General features: G+C 46.0%; 1 long non-coding RNA gene and 1 pseudogene across 1 annotated transcript in view; both read right to left on the minus strand.

Moving 5' to 3' along the window:
- The window catches only part of LOC120093544 (uncharacterized), a 65,458-nt gene that overhangs the window by 18,496 nt on the left and 24,013 nt on the right, over positions 1-22,949 (minus strand). The window lies entirely within an intron of this gene.
- LOC148004592 (small ribosomal subunit protein uS13 pseudogene) overlaps positions 6,699-22,949 on the minus strand; it is a 32,245-nt pseudogene continuing 15,994 nt past the window's right edge.

Genomic DNA, 22,949 nt, shown 5'->3' on the forward strand with positions numbered 1-22,949 from the left:
CAGGAAGACCTGTGCCGCCCCTTCCGGGAGCTTCAGTGCACCAGGGTTCCAGATGGCCTTTGGTGTTTTCCTCTGGCGTCCGAGATGTATGTACAGAGAGCAGTCTCTTCTGGTTTCCCAGGCTTGTCTGCCTCTCTGAAGGTTCAGCTCTCCCTCCCACGGGATTTGGGTGCAGAGAACTGTTTATCCGGTCTGTTTCCCTCAGGTTCCGGCGGTGTCTCAGGCAGGAGTCCTGCCGCTCCTGGGCCCTCCCCCACGGGAGCCCAGAGGCCTTATACAGTTTCCTCTTGGGCCAGGGATGTGGGCAGGGGTGGGCAGTGTTGGTGGTCTCTTCCGCTCTGCAGCCTCAGGAGTGCCCACCTGATCAGGCGGTGAGGTCTCTTTCCCACAGGGTCTGGGAGCAGAGAGCTGCTGCGGGCCCGGGATCCGCGGGCCTGGGACCTCCGGCAAACACAGGACGTGCCCGGTCCTAGATGAACTCTGCCTCTGTGTGTCCCGATCTCACCAGGCAGCTCTCTTGCAGCAGACAAGTTGGTCTTACCTGTGGTCCCGAGGCTCAAGTTTGCTCGCGGGGTGCTGCCCAAGGGCTCTCTGCGGCGGCAGCAACCAGGAAGACCTTTGCCGCCCCTTCCGGGAGCTTCAGTGCACCAGGGTTCCAGATGGCCTTTGGTGTTTTCCTCTGGCGTCCGAGATGTATGTACAGAGAGCAGTCTCTTCTGGTTTCCCAGGCTTGTCTGCCTCTCTGAAGGTTCAGCTCTCCCTCCCACGGGATTTGGGTGCAGAGAACTGTTTATCTGGCCCTCCTCTTTATGTGATCATAAGGCTGATAGTTTTGAACTTCTGCCTAAACCTCTAGAAAGTCCCAACTCCTTTACCAGCCCAAACTTCAGTATCTATTGGCCTCTTTCCCATCACCAAGGTCTCTCACCCTACCCAGGCCTTTGCATGTATTTGCTACTTATAAAATACCTTTCCCGTCGTCCCCACTCATCTGTGTTACTTTTGCATCTCTTCAACTTTCCCTGACTGCAGGAAGTGTCTTATGACCAGAGTCATAATGGACACACACACACACACACACACACACACACACCACACACATACACACACACACACACACACAGGCACACACTTGTAAACTCTACACGACTCACTAGCACACATAGAACTGATTCATCCCTCAGCTCTGCTAGGGTTTATGCTTCCTCCGGGAGGAGCCAAGTTCATTTTGCACACTCCTGTATTGTGTTAGCTACCGTTTGCTGTGTAACGAGTTGTCCCAGCACTTGGTAGCTTCGAGCAAGAAGCATTTGCAAATAGTCTCCACAAATCAAGAGATCAGAAGCGACCTGTGATTCTAAATCTGAGTCTCTGGAGGGATTGCAGGCTTGAGGCAAGCTAGGGTTGTAGCTCCCAGAAAACTGAGATCAGAGAGCTCATGTTCACAGGGCCGAGGCTTCAGTTCCCTGAATGGTTTGTGTCACAGCAGCCAGCTTCTGCAAAGGGAAAGCAAACCAAGAAAGAAAGCAGGAACTTGAGGAACATTCGCTAGCTCTTCTAGTCCTTAGTTTATACATTAGAAAGTAGAGAAGTCAGGTCACGCAGACAGGTTCGAGCGTGGTATAAGAGGCTTTGAGTGACGCAGTCTGGCTCTAAGAATAACATTGGCATGTTGCATTGACTCGATTTAAGATAGTTTGGACACAAACGAAATAGTTGCTTCCTAAGAGCAGCATAGGTTTTCCTCAGTTAGCTTATTTCTGGTGCACGCCGAAGACTAATAGACTTGCCAAGCATCAGTCAGTCCCCCATACATCTAGCGTTCACACAGACCTCAAAAACAATCTCAGCACTCTGCGGCACCCACGCCGTTAACCAGGGGAGGGCAGCCAAAGACATTTTGGCCTCGGAATGATCATCTCGTGACCAGGAGAAGAGCCTCAGGTACCCAAGGTCTACCATCCCTGTTCATTGCAGGCACCTGCCCCAGTGAGACGAAAAAGGACCAGAGCGTTCCAAGTAAGGCTGATTGACAGCTGTGGCCGGGTAGCGTGATTTCACCAAAGAACCATTGTACAGCTGCCTTCCCTGGACTACAAGAGAGCTCGGAGGGAGACAGCCCAGCAATGAAGTCACCACAGAGGCACCAGGCACAATAGCACCCTTGTGAGACACAGCCTGTGATCTCATGAGTCCGGAGGCACTGAGCCGTGGTCCCTGCCCAGCGCAGCCCTACCCAGGTGCAGCCAGCCCGGCGCAATGTGCAGTGACCATGAGATCACACGGATCCTCTCCTTCGAATGAGCTCAGAGCCAACAAGAAGAAGCCAGCAGTGTTCCCCAAGGTTGAACTTTTCAATATCTCCCTGGGGTTGAAAATCATCACGACAGAACTTGAAGGCTTTCCTACTGAATTATTATTTGTTCCGATTACAATATAAGGGTTATTCACATTCTGTTACCTCACGTATGCCAAGAGACAGTCCTTTAATATTGTTCAAAACATTTTCCTCAGACTAGGAGATGGATCAGTACTGGAATCAATGTCTGCCCTTGCAGGGGTCCTAGGTTCAATTCCTAGCACTCACATTAGCAACTCACAGTTGCCTGTAATTCCAGGTCCAGGAAACCCAATGTCCTTTTCTGGCCTTCGGGGGCACCACGCATGCATGTGGTACACAGATAGGCATGCAGACAAAACGCCCATACACATAATATTATTAAACAGAAATATTTCCCAGTCTTATTCAGAGAGAACTTAAGACAGACACCTATGATGTGGCAAGGGCCCATAAACTGAGTTGTGGGTAAATAAGAGAAATAAAGACTGAACCCAATCACAGAAAAACACACATGGTATGCACTCATTGATAAGTGGACATTAGCCCAAATGCTTGAATTACCCTAGATGCACAGAACACATGAAACTCAAGACAGATGATCAAAATGCGTCTGCTTCACTCCTTCTTTAAAAGGGGAACAAGAATACCATTGGCAGGGAATAGGGAGGCAAAGTTTAGAACAGAGGCAGAAGGAACACCCATTCAGAGCCTACCCCACATGTGGCCCATATATATACAGCCACCGAATTAGACAAGAGGGATGAAGCAAAGAAGTGCAGGCCGACAGGAACCGGATGTAGATCTCTCCTGAAAGACACAGCCAGAATACAGCAAATACATAGACGAATGCCAGCAGCAAACCACTGAACTGAGAACGGGACCCCCGTTGAAGGAATCAGAGAAAGGACTGGAAGAGCTTGAAGGGGCTTGAGACCCCATATGAACAACAATGCCAAGCAACCAGAGCTTCCAGGGACTAAGCCACTACCCAAAGACTATACATGGACTGACTGTGGGCTCCAACCTCATAGGTAGCAATGAATAGCCTAGTAAGAGCATCAGTGGAAGGGGAAGCCCTTGGTCCTGCCAAGACTGAACCCCCAGTGAACGTGATTGTTGGGGGGAGGGTGGTAATGGGGGGAGGGTGGGGAGGGGAACACCCATATAGAAGGGGAGGGGGAGGGGCTAGGGGGATGTTGGCCTGGAAACTGGGAAAGGGAATAACAATCGAAATGTAAATAAGAAATACTCAAGTTAATAAAGAAAAAAGAAATATAGACCAAAAAAAGAAATGAAATCATATGGAGAAAGTTAAATGAAATCATATACAGAAAATGAAGACTGCCCCACAGAGTCTTTAACTTTGGATGGCTCTACACTGAGCTTCCTGTTGGCCAAAGCGAAGAAGAAAACCCAAACAAATTGAAAAGTAAACATCAGCCTGGTTTCCACCAGGGAGCTTTATACCTCAATAACTTTTAAAACAAACACTGGGCATGCGCACATGTGTGTATGCCATAGTGCGTGTGTGAATGTCGGAGGACGGCTTGAGGGAGTCCACTCTCTCCTTCCGTTGTGTGGGTCCCAGGGATTGAATGTCAGTCATCAGAACTGGCAACAGATGCCTTTACCCACTGAACCACCTCAGCCCTCATCAGTAACGTAAAATTACAGTGTTGGCGAGATAAAGCCAGTCAGTTGCAGAGTAAAATAAATACAGCTCCTGGGGGGGAAACTACTAGTAAGATTCGTTATTAAGTGGATGCTATAAGGTTGTGACCAATTCCTTGCGAAAGTCTCAGGTTCGGGTCGACAGTTTGCTGAGTTGTAAAAACTAGGATTGGCAAACTGACGTCCATTAGCCAGCGATGGCCCTCAGCCTGTTATTGTAAGTGGAGTTTCAGACTTAATTGCGCTCAGCTGTTTCTTCCTATGTATTGTCTACAGCTGTCTTTGTACTGTAAGGGCAGAGTGGAATTGTTGCAACAGATCTTACGCAGCAGACACACCCTAAGGTGGCCTCCCCTGATCAATGCCCTGAAAGGTGGGAGAACCCGTGGCGTGCTTCTGAGCAGTACACTGTGCCAAAAGTGACTTGATTCCGTGCCCTCGGTGAAGTTGATGCTGCAATTTGGATATAGAGTGTTCCCTCGGTGGCCCGCGTGGGAATGATGTGACCAACAGCCTGTGTTGGGTGACAGACCCTTAAGAGGCAGGTTTTAGTGGAAGGAAATTAGAGCATCGGGAAAGATGCCTTTGAAGGTGAAATTGAACCCCCCCCCCTCTCTTCCCCTCTCTCTCCCAGCCATCATAATAGACTGAGCTGTCAGAGGCCCAAAGTAACAGGTCCAGGTGACCATGGATTGAAACTTCTGAAACCACAACGTGATCTTCTTCTCTGTGACCAATTGTCTCAGGTGTTTTGTCTCATGGGGAAAACTGACTGACACACTTGCCTTATTTAAGGCTCTATTTCAGCAGATTGGAGAGAGAGGGGATGAGGGGAGAGAGAGAAAGGAGAGGAGGAGGAAGAGGAAGAAGGGGAGGAAGGAGTCATAAGACACTGCCTCAAAAAGATTGTTAAGATTTAAAATAGCTTTAAATCACAATAGAAGTCCTCTGCCCAGCAAAGGAAATAATCGACAATTTAAAAAAGCTTAGCAGTCGGGAGAAAAGATTTGCAAACTATGTATCTGATCGGGGTTAATATCTCAAATAAACAAGAAACTGGACAACTGAGTGAAAATAAAATCTGATTAATGAATGATCAAACGTGGTAAGGAGACAATCTTTTTTCCAAAGAAGACATAGAACCAGGCAACAGGGCTAGGAAAAAATGCTCAAAATCATTCATCAGGAGACACCAATGAAAACCACTCAGAGACATCACCCACGTCTGTCAGGGTCTCTTACCAAAATGATGAAACGTGAGAAGCGTTGGGGACTGTTTGGAAGAAAGGGAGAACTTGGTTACTGTTGGTAAGAATGTAAATTAATGCAGCCATGAAGAGAAAGGGGTAATGTTTTCTTGAAAAATTAAAAAATAGTACTCTATGACCCAGAACTCCTACTTCCGGGGATATAGCCAAAGGGGAAATAGTCAGCATATTCTATGATACCCATTCTTCCTTATATATAACTGGGCTTTTCACTGTAGCCAGGGCGTGAGCTGCACTTGGGACACAAAAGAAGGAACAGTTCAAGTTCTAGGCTAGCCTTGGGAAAAAAAATGGGAAATAACTTAGATATCCATCAGCAGATAAACTGATCATTCGGCTGTGGTATAAATGATAAAGTATTACTCAGCCTTAAAAGGAAAAGGTTGTTGCTGAACCTGGGGACATTATCCTAAGTGAATGAGTTAGACCCAGAGAGACAAACACTCCATGATGCCTTTCACACGGGAATCTAGCAAAAGAGAATCCTGTAAGAGTGAAGAGGGCGGTGCTGCTTGCCCGGGGCGGATGCTGGGGGAGGGCGCCAGTCAAGCTATACAAAGTTACAGTTACATGGGATGAGTCTGTGTCCAGCTCTGAGCCAAACAGAGCTCAATAACAGATGGATGAGCAGCATACAGTGGAGCTTCCTGAGAGAGTGGACTCCAAGGGTTCTCTCCCAAGCACTGTGGGAATGGAGGGACAGAGACAGGAGAAACTCAAGGACGCTTTGAGCAAGGGAATTAACTAAAGCCACTGCTGGCTTGAGTGTGTCCCAACTAAAGATTCCCCAAGCTCAGACTCCAGGAATGCATTTGCAAGCTGGGTTGGCTATGAAGTAGCCCTGTGTCTAAGAAAGAACCTTGAAAGGGAAAAAGGGCTCCGCAGAGTTTGTTACTCTTAGAACAAAGAAGACATTCTTGAACAGAGGGGCCTCCACCTCTCCCGGAACCCAAATCCTAAGCCAGCACAGTCTCTCTCACACACAGCTAGGAGAAGAAAAGGATACTCTTTTGTCTTCCAAGACAGCCAGTTATGGAGGAACCGCAGTCCCAAAGAGAAGAGACCCAGCACCTTAAAGCAAGCCGCCCAAAACCGAAGGCTGAGAACCAAACAGAAACATACAAGACTTTCACCTTGGATTTCCTGTGATGCACTGTTTAGATGGTGAGGGAAAACCATCCCTTGCTGTGATAAAACGACCATCTATTGCTAACCAAAGCCAACCTGGGGAGGAAAGGGTTTATTTGGCTTACAGAACAGAGGCCATCAGCAAGTGAAATCAAGGCAGGAATCTGCAGTCAGGAAACGAAGCACAGACCACTGAGCAACACTGCTTAATAGCTTGTTCCCCATGGTTTCCCCAGTTTGCTTCCCCCCTCCACAGGCAAACTATTTATTAACAGCAAAGGCCCAGAGACTCATTTCTTCTCGGATACACCCACACTACAATCCCTGCAGCCAGTAGTTTTCGTGTGCTGGCCTCGGACACAAAGGCCCTAAAAGTGGCGCAGAGCTCTATGGGCTCTAATGTTCTCCAGCCACTCCAGGTACTCACGCGACTTACTGTCTAGACCGTTGGCCAGAACCTGGCTGTACTTCCTGTCCTTCTCATCCATCTGTCTGTTCAAGACCCAGCCTGGGATCTTGTGCTGTCGTAGATTCTGTGTGACGATCACACGCTCTACCTCCCCTGTGCGTTCTCCAGCTCTCTTGGTGAGGTCAATGTCTGCCTTTCTCAACGCACGCCTTGAGCGTCTCTCTGCCCCACACCCTTAACGGCAGTGAGGGCAAAGGCTGTTTTCCACCGCCCATCGAAGTTAGTGTTGAGAATTCACAAAATATCCTGGAACTTCTCAGGGATCACTAGAGACGCGGCAGAGGCACAAGCGACCGCGCGTGGGCCTCCTGTGGAAGCCCAGCTTGCATTTTTATCTGTCCAAATAGCATCTCAGGTGTGGTGCCATTCAAAGTGAGCCCACTGACTTCCCTATCAGTCATCAGTCAAGAAAATATCCCGAGGGCTTGCCTGGGGGCCAATCTGATGGGACATTTTCAAAATTAAGATTGGCTCTTCCCGGAGTTGGAGATTTAGCTCAGTGGTAGAGCGCTTGCCTAGCAAGCGCAAGGCCCTGAGTTCGGTCCCCAGCTCCGAAAAAAAGAAAAAAGAAAAGAAAAGAAAAAAAAAGATTGGCTCTTCCCAGATGGCCTGAGCTTGTGTCAAGCTGACTAAATGAGTAAAGAAATAAATTGAAATAACCAACACAGTAATTCAGGAATGTTTGAGTCGTCTCCAGTTAAAATTCTAAAAGGAGTAAAACTCAGATAGGGATTGGAGCCCACAGGTTTGCACGTCAGGTGATTGTGAGCTTGGTGACAGAGCTGCAATCCTCAGGTGATCCACTCCGCCGCATTTTCCTGGGGATATCAGAGAATCCTGGAGTTTCCACTGAAAACAGAATGAGTGGAGAGATTCTAAAAGGATTTTTTAAAAGCCAGGGATGAGGGAAGCAAAACTTAAAAACATAGTCTAAATTTATGTTTTACTGCCAGCAGTGACCGTGAAACTGGACCCGGGTAAGAACAGAGTGTGATAGCAGTTAGGGCTTTCATAAACATACGTGAAAACTGTTAGGAATCACCTAATCACATATAAAAAGAATGACATATGGTGGGGGGTTATCATAGCAACAAACTTTATTTTACATTTAGAATCAATCACTATAACTCAATATAATTCACCTCAATAACTCAATAGGGGAGAGAAAGTATAAAGACAGCAGGTGCTGATGAGGATGGTTTTATTTTACTTCATGTCTATGGACATAGAAGTCAGAGGACAGTGTTCAGGAGTGAGGCCTCTCCCTCCACCAGTGGGTTCCAAGGATCAAACTCAAATCATCAGGCTTGGCAGCAACCAACCTTATCACTGAGCCAGCTCACCAGTCAAGAAAAGGCTTGCATTAATATAAAGGTGGTATTCATACACACACACACACACACACACACACACACAAACCCAGAGAGACAGACAGACAGACAGACAGACAAAGATAGACAGACAGAGACAGAGAGACAGACAGACAGAGACATAGACAAAGAGAGACAGAGAGACAGAGAATGAAAATTCGAAGCTAACACCAAAAACATCATTAAACTCCAGTTTGCACTATATCAGAAATCAACTCTGGGTGCACTGTACCTTGAATACGTAAGGTGAAGGCGTGCAACGTTTCACAAGTAACCTAAGATCCTAAAAACATACAGAAGGGGGAAATGACCAAGTGGAAGAGACCCTGCTTGTCAAACACTCTGGCAGTAGGGAGGGGGGAGCTACAGAGCTGGGGTGGAGTGGGGGACATTTGCCACACATACTCCCAGTAAAGGACTCAAATTCAGAATATATAGCCTGGGAAAACCCACAGTGGAGGGAACAGTAGATATTCCAGTGGGAAAAAAAGACAGACTGACAGGGAGACGACTCTGCTGGTACTAACTGCTTGCCATCAAGCCTTATGAAGTTCAATCCTAAGGATGTGGGCAGTGTAAGAAAATCCACTCATGCAAATTGTCTTCTGACCTCCACAAGTGCCCAGTGATTTACACACACACACACACACACACACACACACACAGAGTCACCACACATGATAGATAAATAGATAGATAGATAGATAGATAGATAGATGATAGATAGATAGATAGATAGATAGATAGATAGATAGATAGATGATAGATAGATAGATAGATGATAGGTAGGTAGGTAAATGATAGATAGGTAGATAGATGATAGATAGATAGATAGATAGATAGATAGATAGATAGATAGATAGATAGATAGAAGATAGATAGATTGATAGGTAGGTAGATAGAGAGATAGATAAATGAATGTCTAGATAGATATATGATAGATAGGTAGATAGATGATAGATAGATAGAAGATAAAGACAGACAAATAATATGCAAATGACTCCAATAATGATTTCACTAAAAAGAGTGTCCAAATGGCAGATTGAAGACACAATGAGTCACCCGACAGAGAGTTCCTGAATTTGTAACATTGTTCTCCAATAAATGAAATCCCAGCCCCTTAGAGAAAAAGCTGAGTATAAGACTGGACAGAAGCAACACAGCACTAGCCTAGATGATTATTTGATTCCAGAAAGTGAGAAAGTGCTTTAAAAGGAGGGTGGACCATGGCTCCTTAAAGGGACAGAAGAAAGCCATCCTGGAAGAGTACCAATGGTCAATGCTGGCGAAAATAACTAATAAATAACCTGGGTTGTGTTATCAGCCAAAGTATAAAATACTGAGATGAATGAATGAATGAATGAGATTAAACTCATCTTCCCTCGGAATAATTATAAATAAATATACATTCTCCAGCTCCAACAAGTGGGATCAAAACATTTCCCTTCCCTTCCACTTAAGAATGAGCCAGACTTCATGATTTCTTTCTACTCCAGAATAGCACAAGAGAAGTCATGACTTTAGATGAAGCAATGGGGAAATGTGAGCTTAAGTAGTGAAGGAAATTCAATCGGGAAAGCCACGTGAGGGCTTCCTAATCCGGTGATGTCATTGTGGTTTCCTTGATTGCAGTGTAGTAAGATAAATACCTCACCTCTGAGATACTCTTTCCCCAACCTCTAACTCCCTTCTACTCATGAGAAAACCATGAGACAGATGCAGACTACGGGATAAATTCACTGGATAAGTTCACCGATGTTTCTCAAGGCCATCAAACAGTGGAAGCTGAAACATTTCCCTAGGCCTGAGGAGACCAGAGAGAGGACCACAATGGCAGAACAGGTCAAGTCTAAATAAAGGCTGGAGTTTAGTTAATAAAGAAACAGCTATCTACTCCTTAGCTCCCCAAAGCTAATAGGATAATGTGGGTTGCCAACAAGTAGGAGAGACTAAGTGTAGGATCTGTAATGCCATTCTCTGTAGATCAAATTACTCCTTCACAAGAGTTTTATTTGAAAACCTAAATTCTGCCTCACCTGTATGATAAAGGCTAAAACTAGAAACAATAGATTAGCGTCTGCAGTGTATCATGTGCTGAGAAGGACGTTAGAGCCCCTGGAACCTCGTCCTCTACAAATCGAAGCATGGCACAATACTTCAGAAAATTCTTCATCTATGTCTAGTAAACATGGATGCATGCATATCACAGCACAGGTTATAGATGTTTTTGGATATCTTGATTGACTCTGGCCCCACCTAAGAGAGACATGCCTCTGATTGAGTCTATGAGGTGAATTTCCAGGAAGAATTAACGGGTGCAGAACCCTCCACCAGAGCATGTAGTGTCTTCTGGCCACATAAATAGATATTGGTCTGAAGAAGTTTCACTGTCGTCAGAACCCAACTTCTCTGGCTCTCCAGTGCAGACTGAAGGCTGGTGACCCCAGGAACCCTCCAGCCCTTTCGTGACAGGACACTGAGTCATCCAACCCTAGTGACTGAGCATCACTGGGGTCTCAGACTCTCCTGCAGGAAGATGGCCATTGTGAACTCGCTACCCAGCTGCATCTTGTAAGACAGTCAGTCTAGCACATGCCCTTTTGTAAGACACACTCGTGCTTCGAGTTCTGTTCCTCTAGAGAACCGTCCTAAGACAACCGTTCCCTTCTTTTCTCTTTCTGCCATTTGTTGAGTATGTGTTGTACGGCACTACACAGCTCATCGAGTTCTGAACCACAGTGAGATTGAGAAAATGATTGCAACTCAAAGCAGTGCAGATGGATTCTACAAACATGATGACAAGCAAAGAGGTAAGTTTTAAAAAAATTAGTCAAATCCAAAGTATCCGTGTGTGTGTGTGTGTGTGTGTGTGAATGTGTTTGTGTGTGTATGTGTGTGTATGTGTGTGTGTATATATATTTGTGTGTGTATGTGTGTATGTGTGTGTATGTGTGTATGTGTGTGTGAATGTGTTTGTGTGTGTATGTGTGTGTGTATATATATTTGTGTGTGTATGTGTGTGTGTGTGTGTGTGTGTGTGTGTGTGTGTGTGTGTAATACTTAACTGTATTCAACTCATGGCAAAAGCAATCAATGCCACAGAAGCCAAAGCAGGAGCTGCATGTGAAGGGAAAGTGTAATGGTTAGAGTGAACCTTGGAAAAGGTTTGGGGAGCTGGCAAAGTCCTCCTCCCTGATGGGGGGTTCCTGGTAACACTAGGTGTTCATGTCACAAAAAACACAAGCCTTTCTACCCTTGACCACAGTCCTTGATGTATGTTCTACTTCAGCCAAAAAAAAAAAAAATTTCTGGAAGCTGAGAAACCACACACACACACACACACACACACACACACACACACACACACACACACTTCAGACCTGTTTAATTTTTGACCTAAAGCATATCACTGCACATACATCCCTCCATTGTTTGATGTGGAGCCAAGGCCTTCCTCTGAGAGAGGGTCAGCTGACTGCAGCTCCTTGTCATCATTTTATGTAAACCACACCTAGAATACCTCATCCACAGTTTCCAGCAGGACGTTCTTGGAAGTCGAGCGAGACCTTCAAAGGCCCCATAAAGCTACCTAAGTGCAGAATGCTGCTAGGATTTTATGATTTTCCGCAGTCTTTCATTGTCCCATCCACACCTAATTCCAAAGTAAGTTCTGTCTCAGTTCTCTTTGATCTCTTCAACCTGGTGTTCCCAGAAACTGTTCCCCACCCCTCACCCCCACACCCCACCCTGCTCTCTCTCTCTCTCTCTCTCTCTCCCCTAGTCCCTTCTGAAAGACACCATGTTCTATTTCAAAAATATCTCACCAGATAACCAACAGGTGAAATTGACATAAACAAGTCTGCATCCATATGCAAACGGACCTCACTAGACCCACACACTCTCCATTGACTGGAGCAAGGACCTGGGTAAGAGTCTTGGAAGCCAAGCTGCACAGAAGCAACTGCCTTGATACAATTGTGAGTTCATTCACTCTCTTTGCAGAGGAAATGACCGTTAATTCATTTTCACATTTGCCAAGTGGAGAAGACCCCTCTTGAGATTATCTATGCCCCTGAACTCCTAGACATTAACCCTTGATCTTCCTGGGGTCATCTTTCAGCTCATCTGCTATGGTGACTCCTTTAATGACTTTTTTCACAGAGGAATCTCTGTTCCACTATAGTACAAATACCGGGCAGAGCAGATGCTCAATAAACGCATGGTCAGTAAACAAGTGACTAGTGGGTGCACGGAGGGTTTTGGTCCCCCGAGCAAAACTCAAGCTTCCATATTTTGTCCTATAAGACCCACCCTGCTCAGAGCCTCCTTGTCTTTCAGTGACTTCATCTTCCACACCCTCAGCGCATCCCAAGCCACTTGAGATTGCTGAACATGTCATTGGACATCCTGGCCCCATTGCCTGAGTACTCTTTTTCCATGGCCTTCCATATAGATGCCCATGTAAGACCCAAGTATTTCCTTGAGATCAAAGCTGCGCTTGTCCTATCACGACAGAGGTCACAGAGGGTCTTATCTTCTGCCTGACAAATCCTGTTACCGCCCTTCCTCGTTATCCACTTGGCTCTCCTGCAGACGGCACAAGAGCAAGACACGGGTCCGGGATCCAGTCATTTTATTTAGCGTCATAGTCTTAACGTCTAGCTTAGCCTTGGCACATAGTTGGTATTTGACACAGATATGAAGGTAGGACTGAGCTGGTCTACTTTGCCTGTGCTGTTTGATATTGCTGGAGTCCTATCAGATTACCCTTCCGAGATTTACTCTAATACCCACCTCATGGTGTCCTGTGCTCGTTGAACAAAGTCCCCAAGAGAAAGGAGTCTGGTACACAAAGTGCTCCCTAAAGGGAAGCTAGGAACACGCAGAAGTGCCCACACCAAGATCGGCATGAGGTCACCTGTGTCCTTTCAGGTACCGCACAACTGTGCTATGATGAGAACCCACCCCTGGGAAGGAGAGACTCCAAACACAGGAGTAGAATGAAAGTCTGAACAGCCACTGTTCCTCTGCCCCACCTCCTTCCGTCATCCCAATTTCTCTGCTCTTCCTACCCTTCCCCATATCCAGGCTCCATCTCTGTGGGTAATTTGAAATTAAAATCCCAAAGTTATTTTTTTTTATAAGTAAGAACAATCACTCCCCCAGTCTGCTGGCACAGCATCCTGACAGGGGGCTGGCAATAGCCAGTTCATAGTAAGCCCTGCCAGGGGACCAAGCACATGTTTCTAAGAATAACTCAGTGTCCAAGAATTCTGCCTGCTCTATCGAAAGTCGGGGCCAGCCAGCAGCTGGTTTGCATTAGCAGCGCGGAGGATGATAGTACCCCACTTTACTACAGCGAGGCGTGTGCCCCTCCCTCCCTCCCTCCCTGTGCTCCCATTGGAGACTGCCATTGAGTGCACAGTCCTCATTTACAGTCTTGGAAGTGCCAGGAAGGAGTCTGGTTAGAGCAGACTGGTAAACTGCAGAGCAGACTGGGTTTGGGCCCTTTCATCTCACCTCTGAGCCATCCATCACAGTCCCCGCTGAATATCATCTGGAGTGGTCCCAGCCGTATAAATAAGTACCCCAAGGCCACAGGAATAGTCTATGCAGATGAACTCCCCTGCCATTGTCTTGACTTCTGTTTTTCACTCATTCATTCTCTCACTCGGTCGCGTCTGACCAGAATTACTGACTATAACCCGAGAGCTAGGAGGTCTCAGGAAGGCATCTTGATCTGTGGTGAGTCTTGGGAAGGACAGATGGGACTACTCCCCTGAGACATCAGGGTACACTTGACAGCATTGGCTGAATCATAAACAGAAGGGGGAACTCCTGGATTTTAAGGAGACTGCAAAGTGCCTTGCAAGGCACAAAAGACTCTCACAGAGAAAAGGCTGGCCCAGCCCAAAGCTGTCAGTACACCTCCCTCGAGAAACACTCCGGGAAGAGACGGAGTGTGCAATCTTTCCATCCTCCTCTGACTCCTCTTTCGTGGCCCATTGTTTATGAAAGCAGACCTTCTCGCTCTTCGCCTCTATGTATCTCATCTCCAAATATTTAAAATAGAGAGGATGGGTGGTGGTAGTGAAGGACCAGGAGGAAATGCTCCATCTCAGCCGTGTTAGCTATGGAAACGTGAGTGGTTGACGTTCCTCAGATCCCTAGTTTCCATCCCTGAAGGGATGCTCCTAAGAGCTGGCTGTTACGTATGTGACTGCCATATGCCCCAGTTTCTGGTATTGTTAAACATGACTGAGCAGTGCAATGAAGAGACCTTACCCAGAGCACCGCATGAACAGTCGGGGCTGAATACCCTGTAGATTTATGCGTACGATACCCTGCATTCTGTTTGCCATTTGGCAATCTTGAACTATCAATCTCTTCTGCCTCCTTCTTCCCATATCCCTGACTTGTCTCACTGCTGTGACAAAATACCTCACAAAAGCAATTCGGGGAAGGAGGGGCTTAGCTTGGCTCACAGCTGAAGGTTACAGTGTGTGGAGGTCTGAATGAGAATGGTCCCCACTGGCTCCGAGGTTTGAATGTTTGGTTCCCAGTTGCTGGACAGTTTAGGGAGGATTAGAAGGTATGGCTTTATTGGAGAAGGTATGTAACTGGGGCTGGGCTTTGAGGCTTCAGAAGCCCACAACAGACACAGTCTCACAGTCTCTCTCTCTCTCTCTCTCTCTCTCTCTCTCCTCCACACACTGTGGATCCTGCTGCTGCAGTGCCATGCCTGCCTACCTTCCCACCCAACTCCCCACCATAACGGTCATGAATTCAGCCTCTGAAACTAAGCAGGACCCTAATTAAATGTTTTCTCGTATAAGGTGCCTCGGTCATAGCATCTCTTCACTACAACAGAACCAAGTGACTCTTGTTTCTTAGGTTGTCTTTCTTCTGATCCTGTGAGCCTATCAGAGCCCATGGCGCACAACCTTCCCCGTCCCTTCAATGGAGAAATCAATGTGGTTCTGGTCAAAGTTCTTCCCTCTCTAAAAGACTGAGTTGAAAAACAAAAACAAAAAAATAACAAAACGAAAACCCAAAAAGAAAACCAGGATACAGGGCTGGGAAGAAGGCTTAGTTGATAAATCACGGGACCTGACTTTGGTCCTGGGCAGAGCAGTTGGTGACATACATTTATAATCCCAGTACTTGGGGCTGGGGGCAGGGCAGGAAGAAAGCAGGTAGATTCGACCTCGGCTACTTAGTAAATTCCGGGCCAGTGGAAGAACCTTTCTCAAAGATGAGGGGCACCTGAGGAACAACATCTGAGGTTGAACTATGGTCCCCATGTGTTCATGAGCATTCCCATGTGTGTGTGGACTAGGTAAAGATTGCTTTCACCAGAGTGGATAGCCAAAACCCAACATCCAGTACCCTGCCACATCATGTTTGTGTACATGCCTGGGTGTATGCATATGTCTCTCTCTCTCTCTCTCTCTCTCTCTCTCTCTCTCTCTCTCTCTCTCTGAGTGTGTGTGCGTGTGCGTGTGTGTTTGCTTCTGTGTGCCTACATATGTATGTATAGATATTTGTGGTATCACTCTGATCTCCTGAGTGTGTGTGTGTGTGTGTGTGTGTGTGTGTGTGTGTGTTCACCAGCTCAGAAATCAATCATCTGTACTCAAAGGTTAGGGCCTTGGGCCTTTAAACTGAAGGTTTTCATTGGCATTCCCTTTCCTCTAAACCACGCCCCCAGTTCTCAGGACTGCCAGCTCAGAGGGAATGACATCACTGGCCTTCCTGGTTCTCCAGCATGAAGAATATGGATGTAGAATTCAAAGTGGTTTCTCCCTGAAAACCACTGCTTCACAAGATTCTTCTCACTGTAAATTTACTCTACTATGTAGCTGAATTGCCTTTTATGGTATATTTTTGTTTGTAAGAGGATCAGAATTCAGATCAGGGCTTGGGAGGAAGTGGCCAAAGTGTCCCAGTCTTACTTGGCAGGCAGATTTGCAGGCTCCAGGGTCACTGAAATAGGAAGCTCCCACCTGGATTATTCTGAGAAATCTGGGGTCCTCTGAAAAGGGATGGCGGCCTTCATCCCCTCAGTTTACATTCTTTAGGATCATCTATTCCAATGGTTCTCTCCTCCTCATAGCCTGACTTCACACCACCAAATTCAGTAATGCTGAATTCCCAAAATACGTGTGTGTGGTGGAGAATTTTGTTTGTGTTTAATATTTGAAGGTCCGTCATTAAAAAAAAACTTATATGTAAGGAATCAAACTCGGGGTCTTGGCACAAGCTAAGCAATTCTCCCTACCTGATATCCAGTCCCTCTGGCTTTAGAAATGTCTCTCTAGTTTTCCCCAGAAGCAAGCCAAGTTGAGGAACTTTGCGTTCATCCTATTGAAAACAAGAACGCATTAAACCAGACAGTACTGATTCATCAACAATACCTCTTAGGTGCAGGGTGTACAAGGCCTGCTACTAAAGAAACAATAAAGAACACACTGCTCTTCATATCAAGAGAATTGCCATCCAAAATGGCCGCTCAAAACAAAGTTAATGGTATCTCAGCCAATTATAAACAATGGAAACACAATGAGAGCCACAAACTTTCAAGTTTTTTCATATATATGCCACAAAAATTTAAAAAAGAGTAGGTGAGCTTAATTTTAATGCTATTTTAATTTAACTAAATACATTCAAATTATTATTGAACGTGTAATCACTAGAACGAAATTCCCAATGAGATATTCTGCATTTTTCTCAACAGGTCTTCAAAACCCAAGGGTAATTTACTTCTCCATTTATATTTCAGTTGCTCCATGTGGTCCAGACACATGCGGTGAGGAGTAACCATGGTATTGGATGGCAAAGACATCAAAGGTGTTAGTGGCAAATTCGGTTCTTAATGCTCATACAGTCCTATGGGCAGGGGAGGAAAAGTAAACATCTGTCTTCTTAGATGCCTGCTCTCTGTCCCTCTGTCCTTAAGTGGTACCCTGAATCTCCTCCCCAGAGAGACCCATCCTAATTTATATGCATCTTCAGTGGTGTTGAGGCCATTGCAGATTCAGACCATTCTATAATTCTGGATACAACCAGTTGTCCAGAGTGAGTCATAGGATCCAGTGAGAGCCACTCCTTTGTTTGGATGGAGGAGAAACTGAGTCTTTAGGACTTGTATGAGAAGAAGGCCTGAAATGCCAGATGTCTTGATGAAGAAACTGGGAATGAAGTCATCATGTTGGAAGGTAGAGAAAGATGGAGAGAAATTCAGTTCTCATGGCATCAGCAAAGTTCCAAGGGTAGTCCTGGGCTTTCCAGTTGCTTGGATTAATAAATCTGATTAAGTCAAGTCAAGCTGAGTTTGGGGGCTTGCAGACAAGAGTTCAGTAAATGAGAGGGAACTTCTGTTCCATTCCCCCAAATGGTTATATACAGTTAGTATAAGGTGGGTTTATTTTTTTCTCCAAAAGTTTTTCCCACTCATGCAATAATCACTTGAGAAAAGAAGCTACTGACCCTAGTGGGTCCCAACATCCTCTGCTCTACATGTCTGAGGAGGCAGCATCACGACTCTGGAAGAGCACTGTGGTGTGGTCCTTACCCCATGTGTCCCTGCCTTCTTGGATTAGACACAACCAGGAATCTGCTTTCTGTCCCAGCTTCTCCCTGAGCCTGGATGCCTGATGCATGCCAGTAATACACTCACAACTGCCTGAATTTCCCCACCATGATAAGGCATGGGTGCTAAACGATTTTTATACAAAAGAGAGCCAATACACATCCTATCAGAAACAGTTTCCATCTTTCCCTGAGTCATGTCCCTACAGAAAATTATAATATTTACTTAAATTTTTAATCTCTAAACTTGACAAACATTAAGAAAGGACCTAATGAAGGGCATAATAATAGATCTCCAATATACAAACATGAATATGAAACTCAGCGAGACAATATCTAGTTTGTGGAAATGAGTGCTGAAGTGAAATTTAGGAATTTAAAAGCATTCAATGACTAGGTCTGGGGATGAATGAGACAAGAAGGGCAAGGGAGTAAGGCCCTAATACCTGTTCCAACGGCACATCCTCAATGGCCAGAAGACTTACCCCAAGACCCCACCTCTTAAGATTTAAGCGTCTCTCAAGAGAACAGAATAGATGGAATTGGAAGCAAAGCCTTCAATGCACAAACATTTAGGGAAAATCTAGGATCCAAGCTATAGAACGATATAATATGGATAAACCTTCAAATCACCATGCTAATAAGTGAGATAATTCAGCCACAAGATATGGTATATTGTCATTTATAGGACACATCTACAATAAGAAAATTGACGGAGACATAAACCCCAGTAGTGGTTTCCTCAATGGAGAATGGATGCTAATGGGAATCGAGGGTTTATTTGGATTAGCAAAACTTACCTGGAATCAGTGGTAATGAATACTTGACTCTAAACATATACTGAAAAACCAATGGAATGGACATTCACAGGGGTGAAGTTCGTAGTGTGTCGATTATAGTTCAACCATTGTTATTTTTTAAAAAATACTCCAAGGAACTGAGGACCATCCCTAAACTCACTTTATCCCAGGGTAGCCAGGGTCAGATCTTGTGAATCTTGGGTGAGGAAACCCATGCTTTGTCTTATCTGATTTTGGCCTTCACCAAAGAACTGACTTGTTACACTGGGATTTTAGTCAGGACATCTGGTAGACCATAACAGGCCACCCAACTCCATAGGTAAGTTCTGCGGTAGCCCTCAGTTAAAACGGCCCAACGAATTCCAGAACATATTGACTAAACCGTTTCTTCTGAGGACATGGATATCCTTGGCTCTGCCCTTGTGTGAGGTGATTATTTCTTCTTTCATAAAGCAATTTTTGTTCTTTAATAGCTACAAGCTTTGTGTTCCCAGGAGAGATGCCGTGCCTTAAAATTTTGATGCATTTCAGCTGTGAGTCAAGGGACCCTAGTCCACGTTCAGTACACTAACCAGTAACCAAAATAAACATCCCAGGAGCCAGCATCCTGAGGTTGTCGCACACTTGGGAGGTCACGAGCTATCCATGTCAGCGTGTGTTTTCCCTTTCAAGAAAAGACTAGCGATGTATATGTAAAGTAGGAATGTTACATGATCCACCCCCACCAGTGGTAAATATAGGATTAAAAAGTGGTTTTGGAAAGAGAGAAGAACTGGAGACTGGGGAGAGGGTTCAGTCACTAAAGTACTTACCACATAAGCAAAAGGGTCTGAGATTGGTCCCAATAAAATAGAAACAAAATACAAAAGACACCATTTGCATATGCATATTATGCCAGCATTGAGAGAAGCCAAGATAGGAGGATGATTAGAGCTCACTGGCCAGTCTGTCTAGCTGAAACAGTGAGCTCCAGGTTAGTAAGAGACTTCGTCTCAAAAAATTAAGTGGGGCGCAATGGAGGGAGACAGCCACATCAACCTTTGACCTTCACATACATGAACACACACACACACACACATACACACACACACACAAACATGTACTTGCGCGCACACAAGCACATGCATATGCCACACAAATAATAAATACCTCAATTCATAACCAAAATTAAATGTTCGAAAAGTGAAAGAAAAGCCAAACTAAGTTCAGTATTTCACCTTGCATTCCTCCCATCCCAAGCTGCCTGTCTGCAGCTCAGCCTACATCAGATGTTTGAGGCTCAACTCTCCCCGCCCAACCCCAGGCTGGAACCCCATCCAGAAAGGAGAGATCAATGCCATACAGATGTGTTGATCCCCTCTTGCCTGGATGAAAGACTTCTTTCAAGTATTGTGTGTGTGCGCGTGTCTTCCAGGCTGCACCTCTGCTTGCTCAGGAATGCCACTTGGCAGATGGGCCAGGGCTGCTCCTTAGCTATCCTTCTCCTGTCAAACTCAAGCTTTTGTTCTCCCTGCTAAGGCTGACAGGTGCATTCTCGGGTAGATACATGCTGAAAACACATGGCCAGTGAAGGCCACTGGGCTTCTGGACCAAAGCACACCAATGACATTGGTACGACAATTCCTGTGTTTCCCTGAGGACCTCAAGAATCCAGAGATGCAGCTAGGATAGGGAGAAGTTGGTGCAGGTTATACCCTTTCACAGAAGAAAAGGAGGAGGTGGAATCCCACTGGCTCTCATGTCCCTACACCTCCTTTGTTTTATGGGGCCTGGGTTATGAGATTAAGCTGTACCAGGGCTTGCCAGACTTTCAAATCTGTGTCTCACATCCGCCTGCTAGTAATATAATGCTTCTCTCTCTCTCTTTCTCTCTTTCTCTCTTTCTCTCTCTCTCTCTCTCTCTCTCTCTCTCTCTCTCTCTCTCTTCCTGCCTTCCTCTCTCCCTCCCTCCTCTTTCTATTTCTCTATTCCTTTCCCTCCCTCCCTTTATCTTTCTCTCTATTAAACACTTCTCTCTCTTGTGCCCTTATCAAACCTCAGAGACAAACAGGTCCAAATCCTCCCCTGATTAATGCTGGCCTCAGATCCTCTCTTGCTAGGGCTCTCTCTGGGGTCCCAGATTATTTTAATTGCACCCAGGCTGCCTGCTATAGTCTGGGCCACTCACTTAACAGCAGGGAAATCTGGGCTCTTGCTTTTCTGTCCTCTTAAAAGGAATTCAACCCCAAATCCATGCCAGGCAGAGATAAGTAAAGCATGGTACTCCTCCCAGGAAGACAGACCTCGGTGTACTCAGCCCTGCAGCTAAGAGACTTGTGGGTACACTAGATGGAAGGCCTTGTCATCTGCATCCCATGGATCAGGAACAAGACTCAGAGACACAAAGCAATTTGAAGAAAACAAATGATGGGCCCAAAATCAGAGCCCTGCCACAGAGGCTCCAGAACTCCCAACTCCATGTTCGTTCAACCTTAGCCACCAAAGAATGTAGGGTCCTAGTCTCAAAGTCAATTGCCCCTTCTAAGGCATGAGGACCATAAAGAAAAAATAAGAGTGTCTCCCAGCTCTGATCATAGACATCATCCTAGAATCACTACCACTTGTCCCTAGATGGTGCCTTGGAGGATCTCTGGAATTCTGGTCCAACACTGTCACCTGACAGTTCAAGAGTCCAAGTCCCAAGGAGATGACATGCTCCTACTGCTGTCTATAACAGAGCCACCATTAAAGCCAAGGCTCTGGCCCCTGAACTATACAACAACTTGCTGGGACTGTTTGAAAGGCAACTGCATAAACCCTAGAGTCTCTTTCTTAGCTTTAACCCTCACCCATGCTACAAGTGTGCCCCGTGACATCACCAGTTTCTTTAGGCTCCTCTGCCTTGCTTTCCTTTGCACACACGTGGATGTAACCAGAGTACCTGTTAGAGGAGGACGTGTAGAGGAGGTGACACATGAAGCAACCAGGATGACGCCTGGTGCTCAGTAACTAGTGATCAGCCTGCTGTTATCAACCCAGCACAGCAGCTCACCTTTCCACCAATACATCCTCAACAAGCAAAAACAGGGAACAGGAGAGGAGTCACACAATTAGCTCGGCTGAGGAAAGCGTCGCTCCCTATCTCAGGATGACAGAGATTAATAGAACCAGGAGATCGTATCGCATCTTGGAGAAAGAATTCTAAACAAGGAGACACAGTGCTGAGCCCTGGCATCTCTCACTGCCCTGCCCCCACTCATATTTGCCAACACAGCACCCTTCAGCATGTGCACGCATAAACCAGGAGGCTAAGACTGAGATTTTGTTCTTCTTCTAAGTGAGAAATCGCCCATTCTGTGGCTGTCAGGATGGCAGCCATTAGTGGAGTTTGCTAGTAGGTTAATAAAGTATCCGAATCCCCAGATGTGGGGAGATGCTTAGGTGCCTTCAGTTCCCAGCTGGACTTCTCTTTTCCCTCTCACCGGGCCTGGCCCTTGAAGTCTTATATTTCCTTGAATTCTCAGGTAGCCAGTCCGTAGAAAGGGAATTCAGAGGGAAAAGAGTCAATAAATGGCAGTGCAATTCCAAGGCAACGAAAATAGATGGTCATATGTCTCTCATAGGACCTGAAGACAAAGCTTTAAGCACTGGTCACCACTTACACGTCTCACATACCGCTTGTAAAGTGTATGTGTTTGGGCCATGAGAAAGGATGCTTTAATCAATTCTACTTGGCTTTTGTCTGTAAATGCAAAAGACCAGAATGAGGTGGTAAGGGAAGACCAAGCATTAAATGGCTTTTTCAAAATGGCTGCTAGTGGCTGGGGATGTAGCTCAGTTAGCAGAATGCTGGCCTAGCATGCACAGAGCCTCGGGTTCAATTCCCAGTGCTGCATAAACCAACTATGGTGGCATCAACAATTACCACCATCACCATCACCGTCTTTACCATCATCATCATCACCATCATTACCACCACCATCATCACCACAACCATCACACCATTACCAACACCATTACCACCACCACCACCACCACCATCACCACCACCACCACCACCATCACTACCACCACCACCATCACCACCACCACCACCATCATCACCACAACCACCACCATCACCACCACCATCACCACCACCACCACCATCATCACCACAACCACCACCATCACCACCACCATCACCACCACCACCATCACCACCATCACCATCACCACCACCATCACCACCACCACCATCACCATCACCCTCACCATCACCACCACCACCACCATCACCACCACCACCACCACCACTACCACTACCACCAGCATCATTATCACTGCCATGAT

The sequence above is a fragment of the Rattus norvegicus genome, chromosome 7 (genome assembly GCF_021556685.1).
Source record: "Rattus norvegicus strain SHRSP/BbbUtx chromosome 7, alternate assembly SHRSP_T2T, whole genome shotgun sequence".
Taxonomy (NCBI): domain Eukaryota; kingdom Metazoa; phylum Chordata; class Mammalia; order Rodentia; family Muridae; genus Rattus; species Rattus norvegicus.